Here is a 19,365-nt window from a genome sequence, read left to right on the forward strand (position 1 = left end):
ATCACTGCCATTATGTACATTATGCAATCCCTAATCCGTTCTAACTGGACTCCACATTTTGCAACCACCTTGAACTGGCTACCAATTAGCAAGGCACACTATAAAAGCCCACCGTGCCAAGAACATGCATACTAAGCCATTGAGAAAGGGGAACCCCCCCCCCCCCCGAAAGGTGTCTGGCCTCCCCATCACAGCACACAGTCCAGTACTGCCACCAAATCGCTACTGCATATAGCTATTGCACGTTTGTACTCTAAGCTCTAGCAAGCTCTGGAGTCCCCGCATCTGGAGACCACTGCAAGGTTTACTACACACTTGAAAGCCTCCAGCTGCCACACGAGGACGCCGCTGACAAGGTCTGAACTCACGACTCCTGCCAGCGAGAATTCCATTACAGCAAGCCGGACACAGTGCTGTGCCACCTAGCAGTAGAAGTCGGCACCCCCCTGCAGTTCGTGGAGCGAGCGCACTATAAGGACACCTCTAGAGACGATCAGCATCTGGAAACAGGTTCTCTGTACATACAGGCCGGGCGCAGCCTGAACCAACCTGTATCGCATACCCTCCGCTCAAGGCCACGTCCCAATAACATTATACTATAACTTTTGCATCATCCAGCGTTCACATCGCAACTCTGCTTAGTTTAATTACTGGCACACAGGATTATTTTTTGGAATTTTTTGCATAAACTACATCATTGGATCTAATCATATGTGTCTATAAGGATCTATAACAGACACAATACAAAAAGGTGGCATACTGTGAAAATGTAATTGCTATAATGATTATTACAAATACTGGCATTGATACCATGTTTTAAAGGGGTTCTCCAGTGCTTAGACATCTTATCCCCTATCCAAAGGATAGGGGATAAGATGCCTGATCGCTGGAGTCCTGCCGCTGGGGACCCCCGGGATCTTGCACGTGGCACCCCGTTTGTAATCAGTCCCCAGAGCGTGTTCGCTCCGGATCTGATTACCGGCGACTACAGGGCGGGCGACGTGTGACATCACACCTCAACCCCCCGTGTGATGTCACGCTCCACCCCTCAATGCAAGCCTACGGGAGGGGACTTGACAGCTATCACGCCCCCTCCCATAGGCTTGCATTGAGGGGCGGAGCGTGACGTCACACAGGGGCGGAGGTGTGACGTCACACGCCGCCGGCATTGTGGTCGTCGGTAATCAGACTCGGAGCGAACACGCTCTAGGGACTGATTACAAACGGGGTGCCGCGTGCAAGATCCTTTGGATAGGGGATAAGATGTCTAAGCACCGGAGAACCCCTTTAATGTTATTTTAACAAATTTTACTGGATTTGTAGCAAGGGCCCTGCACAGATACCAGACTACCGTATATACTCGAGTATAGGCCGATTTTTCGTGCTGAAAACGCCCCCCTTGGCTTATACTCGAGTGAACTCTCCACCTTTCAATCCCTTCTCAGTGGTCTTCAACCTGCAGACCTCCAGATGTTGCACAGCTGCAACTCCCAGCATGCCCGGACAGCCATCGGCTGTCCGGGAATGCTGGGAGTTGTAGTTTTGAAACCTCTGGAGGTCTGCAGGTTGAAGACCACTGCACGGGCCTTCGTCATCATCCAGACCCCCCCCCCCTTTAGTTTTCTACTCGCCTCCCCTCGGTGGGAAGGAAGAGTGAGCTGGTCCAGGCCATCTATGCTGCAGGGACCATCCGGTGGGGAGGGTTGGTTGCGCATGAACGTCCCTGTGCGTCGTCATCAAGGCAAGGTCACTAGTCCGGGGCAGGCACGGAGCGCGGAGAAAAGGGCCCCCCCCCCGGTGAAAATGGACGGTCCCTGCAGCATAGATGGCCCGGACCAGCTCACCCTTCCTTCCCACCAAGGGGAGGGGAGTAGAAAACTAAAGGGGGGGTCTGGAAGGCCCGCGCAGTGGTCTTCAACCTGCGGACCTCCAGAGATTTCAAAACTACAGTTATAGTTTTGCAACATCTGGAGGTCCGCAGGTTGAAGACCACTGATGAAGGGATTGCCAGGCAGTGATGATGAAGGGGGGGGGGGGGGGATGACAGGGGTCTGGATGATGACATGGGGGGGGGAATGATGTATTTCCCACCCTAGGCTTATAGTCAAGTCAATAACTTTTCCTGGGTTTTTGGGGTGAAATTAGGGGCCTTGGCTTATATTCGCGTCGGCTTATACTCGAGTATATACGGTAAGTGTATATTACTGATATTTAATAAATCACATATTTTATTTAAACCAGCTACATCTTATTCCTCTGCAATTCCATAACTGGAAGGTTACATTTTAATAAGTAATAGGTTTCCACCTTGAGGTCTGAATTCCCTCTGTTTTGGTTATTATAATTTTTTTGGCACTTTTGGGTACAGTGCAACTCAGTACCTAAGTCTAAACTCTACGTATTAATATTAGTGTGCAGCCACCCAATTCATATTTTTCCTATTTACAACCTGTCTAATATTTTCCACTCCCAGATTCACATTCTAGTGTAAAAGCACCTGATGACTATATTTAATGGATGCCTTCAATGGCATACATACAGAGGGTATCTTTGTGAAAGGGTGTAGTCTATGTTTCTTTTTACTTGATCCCTTTGTATTGAATAGCACAGACCACTATATTATTCTATACTGTACTTTAAGAGTTAGGTATACTCAGGGGTCATTTCCTGAGGAAAAAGTGTGGGAACTCACCCAAGATTTCCACTTAAGAACTGGTTCTGCAGGACTCCTGCTAATGGGAACAGTGTTCCTGCTGTGGAAAAAGTGCAGGAACTCTGTTCCCATGCAGTTCTTAAGGACTTGAGTATATTGCTCAAAGGCCAAAAGGACCCTTTTTTTGACCTCCATTGGGACAATATAACCCTACAAATATATTTTTTGTATAGGTTGAAAGGTCTCCAGGTGCACACGCTACAGGTACATCATACGTGTGATATGAATATAGCCTTAGGTGGATAATAAAATGTATGTACGTATATAAATATCACTTGTTCAGACTGGCTTCTATTGAGAAGCACACAGCTGCTCATGTAGCATTCCCAGAGGATCTATATACAGAACGCACACCTGTTCTTTATACATGGAAGGCGGTCTTAAAATTTTCACAATCAAGTGATGAGTCTATATTACCATCAAAAAGAAAAGAAAAGAAAAAAAAGCTATTAGTGTGAAAAAAAGTTCCAAATACTTAAAGGGGTACTCCGGTGGAAAACTTTTTTTTTTTTTTAAATCAACTGGTGCCAGAAAGTTAAACAGATTTGTAAATTACTTCTATAAAAAAAATCTTAATCCTTCCAGTACTTTTTAGGGGCTATCTACTACAGAAGAAATGCTTTTCTTTTTGGATATCTCTGATGTCACGAGCACAGTGCTCTCTGCTGACACTGCACTTTACAGTGTCCGTCTGAGGTATATGTCGAGTGGTTACCAAGCATTTACTCTCGAGTGACACTTCTGACACACCAATGAATGGCATTTCTGATACTGTATAAAGGTTCCCATGTTTCAAAAATACATATATCATGCGCATATTGATTTTCCTGGATCCCTCTGATATTCCTTACAGCAAGAAAACCCCAACATGTACTGCCCAAGCAGCGGAAAATATGACACTTTTTTGTCCTCCGACAGGTAATGGGATATTGTTACCACATACGCCGGATGCATGTACAGTATATGAACACTGCTGCCAGTGTGAAAAGGTTCTTACAGGGGCAGCATAAAACAACAATCCACTTTGAAAGGCTGTGACGTTTGAGAGTAGTCATAGTTGTAGCATTAGATGGAAACAGGTCTCCAAGTCATCAGAGCGATGTGTTGGCCATGAATGACATATTTCCCCAATTTATACATCCAATGGACCAGCCCAATAAATGTCTGGACAGTTTCTGTGTTTATTCTCCCTGGTTTGGGAAGAGTTAACCTTCAGCCCTGGGAGTGTATGTAAGGCCTCTTCAGGTGCTGTTCTGGGCTGGTAATTTACACCTGTTACTCTCATCATGTTTGCTTCATGCACCTCGGTCTATGTCTGTCTGAACACATGTTAAGTTTTAACCATGGTTTACTGTCCTAGTTTTTTAATATAGATTTTAGCTTGCCTTGCTTTAGTACCTGTGTCGGCTTTTAGGATCCTTGTATTGTTTGTTCTGCATATGCTTTGTTTTTCCTGAGTCCGTATTCACATTGTGCATTTTGTCAGTCCTGTTTTGACCCTTGTATGATCCTGGATCTGCTAGGATAGAATCCTGTTCTGAGCCTTGTGCTAATCCTTCTATCTAGGAGTGAGTTAGTCTTGTGTCTGTACCCGTGTTTGCTTGTATTTAGGATTTTTGTTCCCTCTTAGGCTAGTATCCTGTTCACACTGTGGAGTGTGCCCACTAGCTAGGAGCCCATTTGGCTTTACTATGGATGTCCCTTCAAGATTGAAGTGGGGTGTCCAGTGTGTTCCTTGTTCCGAATCCAGTGTGAAACATGCTTTTGATTTGCTTACCTGTTTAGTGTTCTGACATTCAGTTAACCTGTTCATCTCCTGATTTTGTCTGCTGTATACTTATCCTCATATCTAGTATTGTTCATATTATCATATCTGCCGTTAGTCTTAATCCTGGTTCTTGAACTGTTTGTTAGTATACTATATCCTGCCTGGTCTATCTGTAGCTTTGTAGCATTCCCGTTATGTTCCTGACTTGTTTCCCCAACTTGTGCAGTTTGATTTGTTTTGTTTGACTCTTATGCTCATGCCCTTTAGCGCAGTATAGGTTCTGTCCTCGTGGTTGTCGATCCGTTGTTTAGGGCGGGTGGGCAACGGAAAGGGACAGCGGCACAATTATGTCTCATTACTCCATGCCCTCCCCTTTCATGAAATATGAATTTTCTAAACAGCCTTCAGAATAGATCACATCATTGCGATAAGGTAGCATGCCAGTGCTTGACGTTGAGCATGGTTCAGGTATTATAAATTAGTATCAAGTTCCCCTTAAAATAAAATCTATGGAAAACAAGATCACCGACCAGAATGTAGAAATTGAGATTACTTTGTTGCCCTGAGGCTTCCACTGGTTCTTATATATAGCAACATTCTCCCCGAACAAAAACATTTCTCCAGATTACACAAAGTAATTGAGCAATTTAATTTTATTTGCCATTGTGTAAATGGAAAACCACACAATGGCACTATAAAAATCAATACTACAGCATATAAAGAATAGAAGAACAGTAAAATTCTATTCAACAAATACTCAAAAATGTGACGACTAAAAATGAGCAATCTGCTGAGACTGCAAATAACAATTTACATGCCAGAGCTGTGAATGATGAAGCCAAGACACAAATATAGACAAATATCAATTAGGACAGAGTCACACCTAGAAGGTGACCTGTCACCTATGCAATGGCTGACTCATTACATTTTGTGGCTTGATTCAGTATGAAGTCTAATAATAATTCTGCCGAGTGTGACCTACTTATTTTTTTTTTATGTATTCTATTTAGCCACTACCCAGAATACCATCAGAATGACAATATGTTCTATGGACTTTAGGGGACTTGTCTCCAACTGTTTTAGATGATCATCCATTGACTTCAGTCTCATATAACATAATTTCCCCTAAAGAGATAGGAAATGTACAGGTTACATTACCCAACAATAAAGATGATAGCTGGGGCTAGAGCTGGGCAGTATGACCAAATATGTGTATCACGGTATTTTTGTAACTTATGGCGGTTCCACGGTATATAACGGTATTTCTTTCACCCCCCCCAATCATGTGACCCGCGAGCGCTGTTCTGCTCCCCCCCAATTAATTATTAGCCCAGCGAGGTACTACTCACATGTGTCACCCGCAAGCACTGCCCTCCTCCTCTTTGTTGGGGGCTGCCGGCAATGGAACTCTATACTGTACGCCAGTGGTCTCCAGCTGTTGGCTGTCCGGGCATGCTGGGAGTTGTAGTTTTACAACAGCTGGAGGTCCGCAGGTTGGAGACCACTGCTGTACGCTGTATCCCTATGCCCGGGCTGCAAAAGATAAAGAAAATAAACTTTAATTACCTACGTCGGCCTCACGCTGTTCCTTGGGACTGGAACGTCGGACAGCCGTCAGCCTATCACCGGCCGAAGCGATGTCCCGCCCCGGCCAGTGATAGGTTAAACGCACTGTCATGTAAGAAGCCGGCCAGAGATCCTTACATGACAGTGGGCTCAGCCTATCACTGGCCGGGGAGGGACATCGTCCCCAGCGTAAGGCCGACATAGGTAAGTTAAAGTTTATTTTCTTTATCTTTTGCAGCCCGGGCATAGGGATACAGCGTACACCAGTGGTCTCAAACCTGCGGACCTCCAGCTGTTGTAAAACTACAACTCCCGCATGCCCGGACAGCCGTTGACTGTCCGGGCATGCTGAGAGTTGTAGTTCTGCAACAGCTGGAGGTCCGCAGTTTGGAGACCACTGGCGTACAGTATAGAGTTCCAGCGCCGGCAGCCCCCAACAAAGAGGGGTGACATATGTGAGTAGTACCCCGCTGGGCTGATAATTAATTGGGGGGGAGCAGAACAGCGGGTCACATGATTTGGTGGGGGGAGGGGGGAGCAGAACAGCGCTGGTGGGTCACATGATTTGGTGGGGGGAGCAGAACGGCGCTGGCGGGTCACATGATTTGGTGGGGGGAGGGGGGAGGAGAAAAGCGCTGGCGGGTCACATATGATTAGTTCCCCGATGTGGCGACAGCGCTGCGCTGGGCTGATAATTCATTTCCAAGGGGGAGGGGCCCAACCGTTATTGCGGTATGGGAAAAATTCATATCGTGCAGCCCAAAAATTTCGGTATGAACTGGTATACCGCCCAGCCCTAGCTGGGGCTAGTTTTCTCACTGCCTAGAGAAATTGGGTCATACAAGTCTCCGTTGTGGTTATTGTAATGGCCATTGTGAGCACAGAAAAGTGGCAGCCCTACAAGTCTAGGCATCACCCAGACACCAAAGCCAGTTTCATACTAAGAAAAGATGGGCAATTCATATGATGCTCTGTACAGAAATGTATTAGGTAGATACTTTTCTCTATAAGAAACATTTGTAGAGAAAAACATCTCTCTATCATATGAAATCCACTGGAATATGGAACCTCTCAGCTTTCAAGTACTGCCGGTCTTGATACAGTTGCAATTACATAAAATGATAAAGATCAATATATCATGCATCTGTCATCCAGTCACAAAAATATACACACACCTCAGGAATGAAACACAGCAAGATGGTACAGTGGACATGTCATCAGACAGGTTCACCATGTGGTGGCGGTACCATGTACGTGCCCTGAAAACCATGATGTGTATCGCCTCCACTCATTTATAGAAATATAACAAGGCACCTCCTCCAAATTCTCTGTATCTCAGAGAGAAAAAAAGATTAAAAGGGTTATCCAGCCTTCAAAAAAAGGTATCATGGCTCAGAAATGATGCCAGCAGTCTTCATGTGACCACTAAGGCCACTGACTGACTTCACCAGGGTACCCACCAGAGCTTCTGTGCTGTACAACCTACGGAACTGACAGATAAGTTAAAGTTTTTTAAGTTAATTGATGACATATTGGCCTCATCAATTTTTTTCTTTAGACATGGAAAACCCCTTTAATGGGTGACCTACAATATTTAGCTTCTCCTGTCATGCCAACAAAGTAGCTCAGTCACCACTTAGTTGCATCGGTTTCCGACAAAAGATGGGGGATGGGAAATTCAAAGATCCCCTATTTTGAAAACATGGACAAAAATATAGTTTTCTTGTTATTAGAACCAATACAGATACATCTAGACCACGATTATTTCAGAAACCACCAATTGCATAGGTTACGGGACATTATTCTCTGGAGTCTGACTGCTAGGGTCTTCTACAATCCCAAAACAACTATTCAGCCCTGTTCCTAAAAGTAGAAACAGCACTAAAATAAGAGAAAGCAGTCAGGTCTATCCTGCTGCTGACCAACCTGCTGCCAGCATATTATGGAGCAGGGTGGTGAGAAAAGAAGTGTTAAGGGTGCGTTCACACGCTAGTAGCGAGTTTCCCGCTGCTAGTTACGCTACCATTGATTTAAATGGGTCCGCGGACAGTCTGCAAATCTGACACTATTGCCGACTCATTCAAATCAATGGTAGTGTAACTCGCAGCAGGTTTCCTGCAGCGTGAACCCTGCTGCTAGTAATAGCGTGTTACCCGCCAGCCTCACGCTTGGGACGGGAACGCCTGAGAGCAGTCAGCCTATCACCGGCCACAGTGATATCCCGCCCCGGCAGGTGATAGGCTGAGCCCACTGTCATGTAAGAAGCCGGCTTCTTACATGACAGTGCGCTCAGCCTATCACCTGGCGGGGCGGGACATCGCTGCGGCCGGTGATAGGCTGACGGCTGTCCGACATTCCCGTCCCAAGCGTGAGGCCGTTATGTAGGTAAGTTAAAGTTTATTTTCTTTATCTTTTGCATCCCGGGCATAGGGATACAGCGTATAGCAGTGGTCTCAAATCTACGGACCTCCAGCTGTTGCAAAACTACAACTCTCAGCATGCCCGGACAGCCGTTGGCTGTCCGGGCATGCTGGGAGTTGTAGTTTTGCAACATCTGGAGGTCCGCAGGTTGGAGACCACTGGCGTACAGTATAGAGTTCCAGCGCCGGTGGCCACCAACAAAAAGGAGGAGGGCAATGCTTGCGGGTGACATGTGAGTAGTACCCCGCTGGGCTGATAATTTATTGGGGGGGCAGAACAGCGCTGGCGGGTCACATGATTTGGGGGGAAGCAGAACAGCGCTGGCGGGTGACATGATTTGGGGGGGGAGCAGAACAGTGCTGGCGGGTGACATGTGAGTAGTTCCCCGATGTGGGGACAGCGCAGCGGGCTGATAATTCATTCATTCATTCCAGAGGGGGAGGGGCCAAACCGGTATTGCGGTATGGGGAAAAATTCATTTTGTGCAGCACAAAAGATTTCGGTATTCGGTATGAACCGGTATACCGCGCAGCAAGAAATCCATCTGTTCAGCCCTATAACATGCTGCTTGCAGACTGAGCAGCAGAACCCATGTGACAGATTTCCTTTAAATATACCACTCAAAGTACAATAAAGTCTCTCCCATGTGCTGCACGTCTGCTTTAGGGTCGCCTGTGCAAGTAACCTAGTGCTCGCTGTGAATTAGTGCAAAATGGACGGGACCCCTGCTGCTTCATGGTTTTCTAGATATGCAATGGTAATGAAACCAGGCAGAACAGATCATCCCTTTTTCCATCACAGAGGTGACAGTCATGGGAAGTAACCATGTTATCACTAGGTCTGAAGTCGGTGTACGATTATCAATGGTGGATCTGTGCGCCTTTCTGCAGATCTAGCATTGTCACCCACACAAAAAGGCCTTGTCCTGCTTAGTCCTGAGGAGAAGGAGATAACTGGCTGGAGAGGTTGTACCCCTTTGGACAGTTCTTCTCCATAAACACAGGACTTAGATTGGCCATGGTCCCATGGAATCCCTCTATACCGGCAAATCACAGTCAGTTTTTATATTAAAATATGTGTATTTATTACATGGTGCTGAAGTCACCGAAAACTAAGCTGTAATTGGTTGTTTTGGGCATAGTGATAAATAACTGGCCAGTCATGCCAAACTATTTTTGTTTTGTTTTTTCAGCCGTGGTAAGACAAAAAAAAGAAATAAAAATATCCAGTAAGGCTGATCACATTTTTGGCAGTGTTGGCCTCTATAATGGATGATTTTTGGCTGAAATGCCTAAATCTGCCATCTTAGGTAGAGAGATAGAAAAAGGTGTTCCCCTCAATAACGGCCCTGGTCCATGGATGGATGTATATGCATTTATTAAAACATAAAGAGCAACGCATTTTGACCCTGGACAGGGGTCTTCATCAGGCATCTGCCATCTTGGCAACCGTTATCTTACTGTATGGCCAGCTCAAGAGTGTCTTCCAACTAGGGTGCCTTCAGCTATTTCAAAACTACATCTCCCAGCATGCCCAGAGAGCCAAAGGCTGTCCAGGAATGCTGGGAATTGTAGTTTTGAAACAGCTGGAGGCATTCTGGTTGGAAAACACTGCCCTAGTGTCTCCCTTCATCTGGAGGACCAAGCGGCTCCATCCATCACATGGACAGCCATTGATTTTCCTGGGGGAGGGTGTATACTGAATGACACAGGACCCCATGCTGAATGGTAATTAATCCTGTATATTCCACTGAATAACACCACACAGTTACAGTGATGTAACTAACATTTCAGCGATAATCCTGAGGATCTGCACAGCATTGCTGATCTGTCACATGTACAATAGAGGATCTATTTGGAATGGATTCTACACACAGTGGTCTGACATGGAATCAGATGATGTACAGGACATCAGAGCTGACAGGTGTGCTGCTGCTGCCTCTGGGGGTCCGGGCAGCCTCCATTCCTGCTGAGAAGTGTCCTCCCTGTCACCAAACCGCACACATCAATATTCACCTACCTCGTCTCGTTACCCGCCCCTCATCTCCGATCTCCCTCTCCGGGGTTTCCGATCGTCCTGTGCCAACTAGCAACGGAGATAACAGAACAGGAGCTACCGAAGCATCACGTGACACACCCGATCCCACGTCACCCCCCAGAAGGGGGAGGGGCTAAGGCTGAAAGGAGGAGAATTGAGTTAGCATTCCCGCACTGCATGCCGGGTAGCGGCAGCTGGAACGCACACGTACGAGGTTCACAAACCTGTACGTGATATGACGTGTGACGTGTCGCAGGTTTTAGCCACATACCGAGCGCTCCATGATCTATCACAGGACAACCTGCACTTTTTGTGTTTTTTTTTTTATCATATCATACAATGGAAAAACTAAAAAAAAAAAAGATTGCATAGGGTTGGGGTGAGGAGAAAAAAAAGGAAATATTCCGCCGTTTTTTCAGATTTATTTGATATAGTTTATAGTGCTTAAAAATTGATATTTTTTATGGTATATTCAATTTTAACAAAACATTTGCTTTGCATCTCCATATAGAATTTAAAAATAAATACATTTTTTTCACCTTATTAAAGGAGTACTCCGGTGAAAAACCCTTTTTCTTTTAAATCAACTGGTGGCAGAAAGTTAAACATATTTGTAAATTACTTCTATTAAAAAATCTTAATCCTTCCTGTACTTATTAGCTGCTGAATACTACAGAGGAAATTCTTTTCTTTTTGGAATGCTCTCTGATGACATCACGAGCACAGTTCTCTCTGCTGACGTTATTATAATAATAATGCTTTATTTATTGTTGTCCTTAGTGGGATTTGAACCCAAGTCCCCAGCACTGCAAGGCAGCAGTGCTAACCACTGAGCCACCATGCTGCCCTTAGCATACATCTGCTATACATCTGCTATGCATGGTTGCTAAAATGGACAGATGTCAGCAGAGAGCACTGAGCTCGTGATGTCATCAGTGTTCCAAAAAGAAAGGAATTTCCTCTGTAGCATTCAGCAGCTAATAAGTACTGGAAGGATTAAGATTTTTTAATAGAAGTAATTTACAAATATGGCATTAGTCCTCAGCTCAATATCAAAAAGATTAAATGGTGGATGTCTGGTGACAATAATAAAGAATAAACAAAAAAATATGATATTTATTATAAGATATTAAATAATGCGTTCCCGCAGGGCCCTACGGTAGCGCACAAATGGTTAAAAGATACAATATAATATAAAGAAGCAATTGAGTATTACACTACAGAGCGAACATGAATGGTAATGATGATACTCTCAATTTCAATGTATCTAATATGGCTGCCAGCCATATAGTGATACACTATATGTAACTGTTGCATATAGTGCTACACTTATCAGAGTGATAGTGTATCTGGTACGCACAGTGATAAATAGGAACGTTCCTCCTGGAAAGAAAATCTGCTTTATATCAAAGAAACCTTCTATGCAATAAATGTTCAAAATATCCTGTAAATGATATAAATGGCAGTCCTGTAGATGGTAGAGTTGTATCCTGTAAAATAAATATATATCCTAGAATTGTCCTGAAAAAATGTCCTGTAATATAATAATATCCCGTAACAGGTATAGCATGCAGATCAGTTTGTATAATGAATATACAAGCTGGATTGCTGTTACCGGTTTTTCCACTGCACATTCAAGTTGTCTGCAAAAGAAGTATAATGGGTGGCACAGTTATGCCACTCACCACACCGCTGGTAGGCAGATGGAAGATGGTCAGATGCGCTCTAGCCGGGGCGGCGTGATCGTCGCAAGATGTGCAGCCGCTCTCACCGGCGAGCTGTCCCTTGGCGTCTGATGTCAGCTGATGGCAGGTCAGCTGACCTTGTGCGGGAGGCTGATAAGCACTGGATAACGTTGGATGTAAATAGTTGGTACGTGCAGATAGAAGTATTATTCCAATGGTGGAGGGTTCTATACCGGTTTGGCAGATGGATTTCAATGCAGAACCATAAAGTAGGTGGATAATGGATGGTAAATGAATAAAGTCTCTCCAGAGAGGAACTCTCCGATAAACGCTGTATAGCCGCAGCTGTAGTGTGAACTGGATAAACTTCCAAGGCTCAATCACAGTCCCCAAACGCGTTTCGGGGTTCAAAGCATATTGGTAGTACCCCTTCTTCACTGTGCGTACCAGATACACTATCACTCTGATAAGTGTAGCACTATATGCAACAGTTACATATAGTGTATCACTATATGGTTGGCAGCCATATTAGATACATTGAAATTGAGAGTATCATCATTACCATTCATGTTCGCTCTGTAGTGTAATACTCAATTGCTTCTTTATATTATATTGTATCTTTTAACCATTTGTGTGCTACCGTAGGGCCCTGCGGGAAAGCATTATTTAATATCTTATAATAAATATCATATTTTTTTATTATATCCTTCTTTTTCTCTATTATTGTCACCAGACATCCACCATTTAATCTTTTTGATATTGAGCTGAGGACTAATACCCTATTTTTGCCACTTTTCTACATCTCTCTGTGGGGGAGAGCTTTTAGTTAACCTCGCTCATTTTATTGTGGTTGAGCTACACATATCTGTTTACAATAATATACAAATATGTTTACATTTCTGCCACCAGTTGATTTAAAAGAAAAAAGGTTTTCACCGGAGTACCCCTTTAAGGACTCATTTTTGCACCTAGAGACCCATTTGAGGGCTTGTTTTTTGCATCACCAATTGTACTTTGTAGTGACATCACTTATTTTACAATATAACCTGCGGCAAAACCAATAAATACATTTATTTGTGGGGTGAAACGAAAAAAGAAATACCATTTTGTAAATGTTGACACCTTATCTTTATTTTGTAGGTCCATACGGTTACAAGGATACCCAATTTATGTAGGTTTTATTTTATTTTAATACTTATATGCACCAAAATTAGTATGTTTAAAATTGGCATCTTCTGACCCCTTTAACCCCTTAAGGATGCAGGGTTTTTCCATTTTCATTTTTTCCTCATCACCTTCTAAAAATCATAACCCTTTAAATTTTGCACATAAAATTCCATATTATGGCTTATTTTTCGCGCCACCAATTCTACTTTGCAGTGATATTAGTCATTTTACCCAAAAATCTACAGCGAAACGGAAAAAAATTAATTGTGCGACAAAATTGAAGAAAAAATGTCATTTTGTAACTTTTGGGGGCTTCCGTTTCTACGCAGTGAATTTTTCGGTAAAAATGACAGATTATCTTTATTCTGTACATCTGTACTGCAGCACAGTATAACTGTCAGTACTACACTGACTAACAGCCTGTGCGATCCAGCCTATGGCTGGATCTCACAGGCTGCCATACTAGGCAGACAGGATGCCATCAGCTGGCCTCCTGCTGCCATGGCAACCAACGGGATCCCGCTATGGGGTTAATGCTGCCAGGACCGCCACGATTGCGGTCTCGGCAGCTGCGGCCGCACCCCGGCTGTGATTGACAACCGGGTCCCGCCGGAGATAGCTAGGATGTATGCATACGTCCAGTGGCGCTAACTAGCTAGCAACTTGGACATATGTGTACGTCCTAGGGCGGAAAGGGGTTAAGCGGACTCATGATGTGCTTTTAGAATACCGCATATGCCCCGAACAGAATAACTTGGTGACACCCCTTCGGCCATAGAGGTGCTCCCGTTAACAATTTACAATGCTCGCATTAACAATTTACTTCGGCATGCTGTTTTCGGCAGGATGCCAATGAATGCGATTAACAGGGTCAGGATTGTACTCTAAATAATATAGTTTAACCCTTTAAAGGGGTAGTTTGGGGAAATTAACTTATCACTTATCCCCTTACCACAGGATAGGGTATAAGTGTTTGATCGCTGGGGGTCTGACCACTGGGACTGCCAGAGATCTCCTGTACACAAGGCCCCTCTACTTACCCATCCTTGGCGCGCTTTGGACCTTCCTGGAGGAGTGCAAATGACGGTCTGCTCAGCCTATCACCGGCAGCTGCGATGTTCCGTCGCAGATGGTAATTGGCTGGACAGGCAGTCACTTGCGCTTCTTCTGGAAGGCAGTCACTTGTGGGGGCCAGAGCGTGGCAAGGATGGGTAAGTAGACAAGGCCCCGCGTACAGGAGCTTGGAGGGGGTCCAAGCTGCTTGGACCTCCGTGATCAGACACATCTTCTATCCTATATATCTAAGTGTTCACATGTCCAGAATTTCAAGAGGATTCTGCTGCGCTGTGCACACTTCTGGAAACTCTGTTTTCCGTGTCCACAGAAAAAATTAACGTGTTTATTTTTTCTGCAGACACCGCACAAAATGCATAGCTGTCTGAGACTGCGCATTCCCATGCAGTCCTTGCGCAGGCATGTTATTCCGGCATCTGCACTCTCCAGAATGTCTGCATGGAGATTTTCCGTGTGGACATTCCGAACTTGTGACCACAGCCTAATAGGTTCAGTTTCCCCCCTTGGACACAGCCGTTTTGGCCTTGAAGCCACAAACAGTTTGCATCTTTCACAGTATATGAAGGGTTAAACGAGTTCTGTAGTGAAATATAACTTATCCCCTATCCAAAGGATAGCGGATAAGTTATAGATCGCGGAGGGTCCGACCGCTGGGACTCCCGCTATCTCCTGAACGGGGCCCCGGCAGACTGCTGGAAGGGGGTGTACCGAACCCCCCGCATGGTTGATCCCATAGAGATATATAAAGGGGGCGTGTCGGCCACAGCTTTCTGCGGGGGTTGGAATGGTTGCTTCCGGCAGAGTGCCAGGGCCCTGTTCAGGAGATCACGGGGGGGCCCCAGCGGTCGGACACCTCCCTGATCTATCCTTTGGATAGGGGATAAGTTATAATTCACTGCACTACTCCTTTAACCCCTTAACGACCCAGGATGTAAATGTATGTCCTGGTGAGCTGGTACTTAACGCACCAGGACGTACATTTACGTCCTATGCATAACCGCAAGCATCGGAGCAATGCTCGTGTCATGCGTGGCAGGTCCCGGCTGCTGATAGCAGCAAGGGACCCGTTGGTAATGGCGGACATCCGCGATCGTGCGGATGTCCGCCATTAACCCCTCAGATGCCGTGATCAATACAGATCACGGCATCTGCAGCATAGTGGACACTAAAATGGATGATCGGATCACCCGCGGCGATCCGATCATCCAGCATGGCAGACGGTGGTCCCCATTATCTGCCTTCCACGGGTCTTCTGCTCTGGTCTGTGATCGAGCAGACCAGAGCAGAAGATGACCGATAATAGGGATCAGTGCTATGTCTTATGCATAGCACTGAACAGTATTACCAATCGAATGATTGCTATAAATACCGTATTTATCAGGGTATACCACGCACTGGCCTATAACACGCACCCTCATTTTACCAAGGATATTTGGGTAAAAAAAGTTTTTTTACCCAAATATCCTTGGTAAAATGAGGGTGTGTGTGTGTGTGCGCATGTGTATACCTCGATACGCTGTTTCTGAGCCCACAGAAGCCCCCAGGAAAAGCAGGGGGAGAGAGGCCGTCGCTGCCTGCTTCTTTCCTCCTGCCTTTCCTGGGGTCTAGAGCCCTGCTGCCGCCGCTTCTCTCCCCCTGCTGCCCCGTTCCCTCCCCCATCCCCGGTTGTATAATTACCTGTTGCCGGGGTCGGGTCCGCGCTGCTTCAGGCCTCCGGTGTGCGTCCCCTGCGTCGTTGCTATGCGTGCAGCGATAATCCAGGGGGAGAGAAGGGGCAGTGGCGCCGATAGCAGGGGGAGAGAAGCCAGCAGCGACGGCAGGTCTCTGCACCTGCAAAAGCCGCTGCAGTTCACTGATTTAAAGCGCCCGCTTTAAATAATTAAACTGCAGTGGCTTATCGGTGTATAACATGCAGATAGACTTTAGGCTAAAAATTTTAGTCTAAAAAATGCGTGTTATACGCCGATAAATACGGTAGTCCCCTACGGGGACTATTAAAGTGTAAAAATAAAAGTGAAAAAACCCCTCCCCCAATAAAAACGTAAATTGTTCCATTTTCCCTATTCCCCCCCCCCCAAAAAAAATGTAAAAAAAAGTTTTATATACATATTTGGTATTGCCGCGTGCGTAAATATCCCAACTATTAAAATAAAATGTTAATGATACCGTACGGTGAACGGCGTAAACGTAAAAAAATAAATAAAAAAGCTGCTTTTTTTATAACGGTGCGGTGGGGGCGGTGCGGGGCATTATCGGCTTATCGGCAAGGTAATTGCCGATACCGATAAAGCCCAAAATCGTGATTATCGGCCAATAATATCGGCCATACCGATAATCGGTCGATCCCTAATATGGGGTATCGCCGTACTCGGGAGAAATTGTGTTACAAATTTTGGGGGGTATTTTCTGCTTTTACCCTTTTTAAAAATGTAAAATTTTTGGGAAAACAAGCATTTTAGGTTAAAAAAAAAATATATATATTTTTTTTACATATGCAAAAGTCGTGAAACACCTGTGGGGTATAAAGGTTCACTTAACCCCTTGTTACGTTCCCCGAGGGGTCTAGTTTCCAAAATGGTATGCCATGTGAGGTTTTTTTTGCTGTCCTGGCACCATAGGGGCTTCCTAAATGCGGCATGCGCCCAGAGCAAAATTTGCTTCCAAAAAGCCAAATGTGACTACTACTCTTCTGAGACCTGTAGTGCGCCAGCAGAGCACTTTTCACCCCCATATGGGGTGTTTTCTGAATTGGGAGAAATTGGGCTTCAAATTTTGAGGGATATTTTCTGCTATAACTTTTTATTTTTATGTAAATTTTTTGGGAAAACAAGCATTTTAGGTCAAAATTTATATTTTTTTTTTACATTTGCAAAAGTCATGAAACACCTGTGGGGTATTAAGGCTCACTTTATCCCATGTTACGTTCCCCGAGGGGTCTAGTTTCCAAAATGGTATGCCATGTGTTTTTTTTTTTGCTGTTCTGGCACCATAGGGGCTTCCTAAATGCAACATGCCCCCCAAAAACCATTTCAGAAAAACGTACTCTCCAAAATCACCTTGTCGCTCCTTCCCTTCTGAGCCCTCTACTGCGCCCGCTGAAAAATTAACATACACATATGAGGTATGTGCTTTTTCGAGAGAAATTGGGCTACAAATACAAGTAAAAATTTTCTCCTTTTACCACTTGCAAAAATTCAAAAATTGGGTCTACAAGAACATGCGAGTGTAAAAAAGAAAGATTTTGAATTTTCTCCTTCACTTTGCTGCTATTCCTGTGAAACACCTAAAGGGTTAAAACACTTACTGAATGTCATTTTGAATACTTTGGGGGGGGGTGTAGTTTTTATAATGGGGTCATTTGTGGGGTATTTCTAATATGAAGACCCTTCAAATCCACTTCAAAACTGAACTGGTCCCTGAAAAATAGTGAGTTTGGAAATTTTGTGAAAAATTGGAAAATTGCTGCTGAACTTTGAAGCCCTCTGGTGTCTTCCAAAAGTAAAAACTTGTCAATTTTATGATGCAAACATAAAGTAGATATATTGTATATGTGAATAAAAAAAAAATGTATTCGTAATATACATTTTCCTTACAAGCAGAAATCTTCAAAGTTCGAAAAATGCCAAATTTTCAAAATTTTCATCAAATTTACGGATTTTTCACCGAGAAAGGATGCAAGTTACCACAAAATTTTACCACTATGTTAAAGTAGAATATGTCACGAAAAAACAATCTCAGAATCAGATTGATAACTAAAAGCATTCCAGAGTTATTAATGTTTAAAGTGACAGTGGTCAGATGTGCAAAAAACGCTCTGGTCCTTAACCCCTTAAGGACCAAGGACGTACAGGTACATCCTTGGTCCTGCTACCGTGATATAACGTGGGGTTACATGGTAACCCTGCATCATATCAAGGCGGGCCCGGCGTCATAGTGAAGCTGGGACCCGACGCTAATAGCGCGCAGCGCCGATTGCGGCGCCGCACGCTATTAACCCTTTAGCCGCGCGCTCAGAGCTGAGCCGCACGGCTAAAAGCGAAAGTGAAACCATGCCGGTTAACTCAGTGGGCTGTTCGGGATAGCCGCGGCGAAATCGCGGCATCCCGAACAGCTTACAGGACAGCGGGAGGGCCCCTACCTGCCTCCTCGCTGTCCGATCGCCGAATGACTGCTCAGTGCCCGAGATCCAGGCCTGAGCAGTCATGCGGCAAAATCATCGATCACTGGTTTGCTATGAGAAACCAGTGATCAATGATGAAGATCAGTGTGTGCAGTGTTATAGGTCCCTATGGGACCTATAACACTGCAAAAAAGAAGTGGAAAAAAAAGTGAATAAAGATCATTTAACTCCTCCCCTATTAAAAGTTTGAATCACCCCCCTTTTCCCATAAAAAAATAAACATATATGGTATCACCGCGTGCGGAAATGTCCGAATTATAAAAATATATCATTAATTAAACCGCTCGGTCAATGGCGTGCACGCAAAGTCCAAAATAGTGCATTTTTGGTAACTTTTTATATCATTCAAAAATGAATAAAAAGCAATCAATAAGTCCTATCAATGCAAAAATGGTACCGTTAAAAACTTCAGATCACAGCGCAAAAAATGAGCCCTCATACCGCCCCATACACGGAAAAATAAGATGACAATTTTAAACGTATTCATTTTCCTGCATGTAGTTATGATTTTTTCCAGAAGTACGACAAAATCAAACCTATATAAGTAGGGTATCATTTTAACCGTATGGACTGACAGAATAAAGATAAGGTGTCATTTTTATCGAAATATGTACTACGTAGAAACGAAAGCCCCCAAAAGTTACAAAACAGTGTTTTTTTTTCAATTTTGTCGCACAATGATTTTTTTTTCCGTTTCACCGTAGATTTTTGGGCAAAATGACTGATGTCATTACAAAGTAGAATTAGTGGCGCA

General features: G+C 44.4%; 1 protein-coding gene across 2 annotated transcripts in view; it reads right to left on the reverse strand.

Annotated features, from left to right (window-relative positions):
• The window catches only part of CNST (consortin, connexin sorting protein), a 120,538-nt gene that overhangs the window by 90,486 nt on the left and 10,687 nt on the right, over positions 1-19,365 (reverse strand). The window contains exon 2 of one of the 2 annotated variants that reach the window (XM_056567166.1): positions 10,488-10,644. The exons of the other annotated variant lie outside the window; for it this stretch is intronic. The gene's annotated coding sequence lies outside the window, so the exon portion shown is untranslated. The remainder of the gene's footprint in view (positions 1-10,487; positions 10,645-19,365) is intronic. 2 annotated transcript variants of the gene reach the window in all.

Source organism: Hyla sarda, chromosome 3 (assembly GCF_029499605.1).
Source record: "Hyla sarda isolate aHylSar1 chromosome 3, aHylSar1.hap1, whole genome shotgun sequence".
NCBI lineage: Eukaryota > Metazoa > Chordata > Amphibia > Anura > Hylidae > Hyla > Hyla sarda.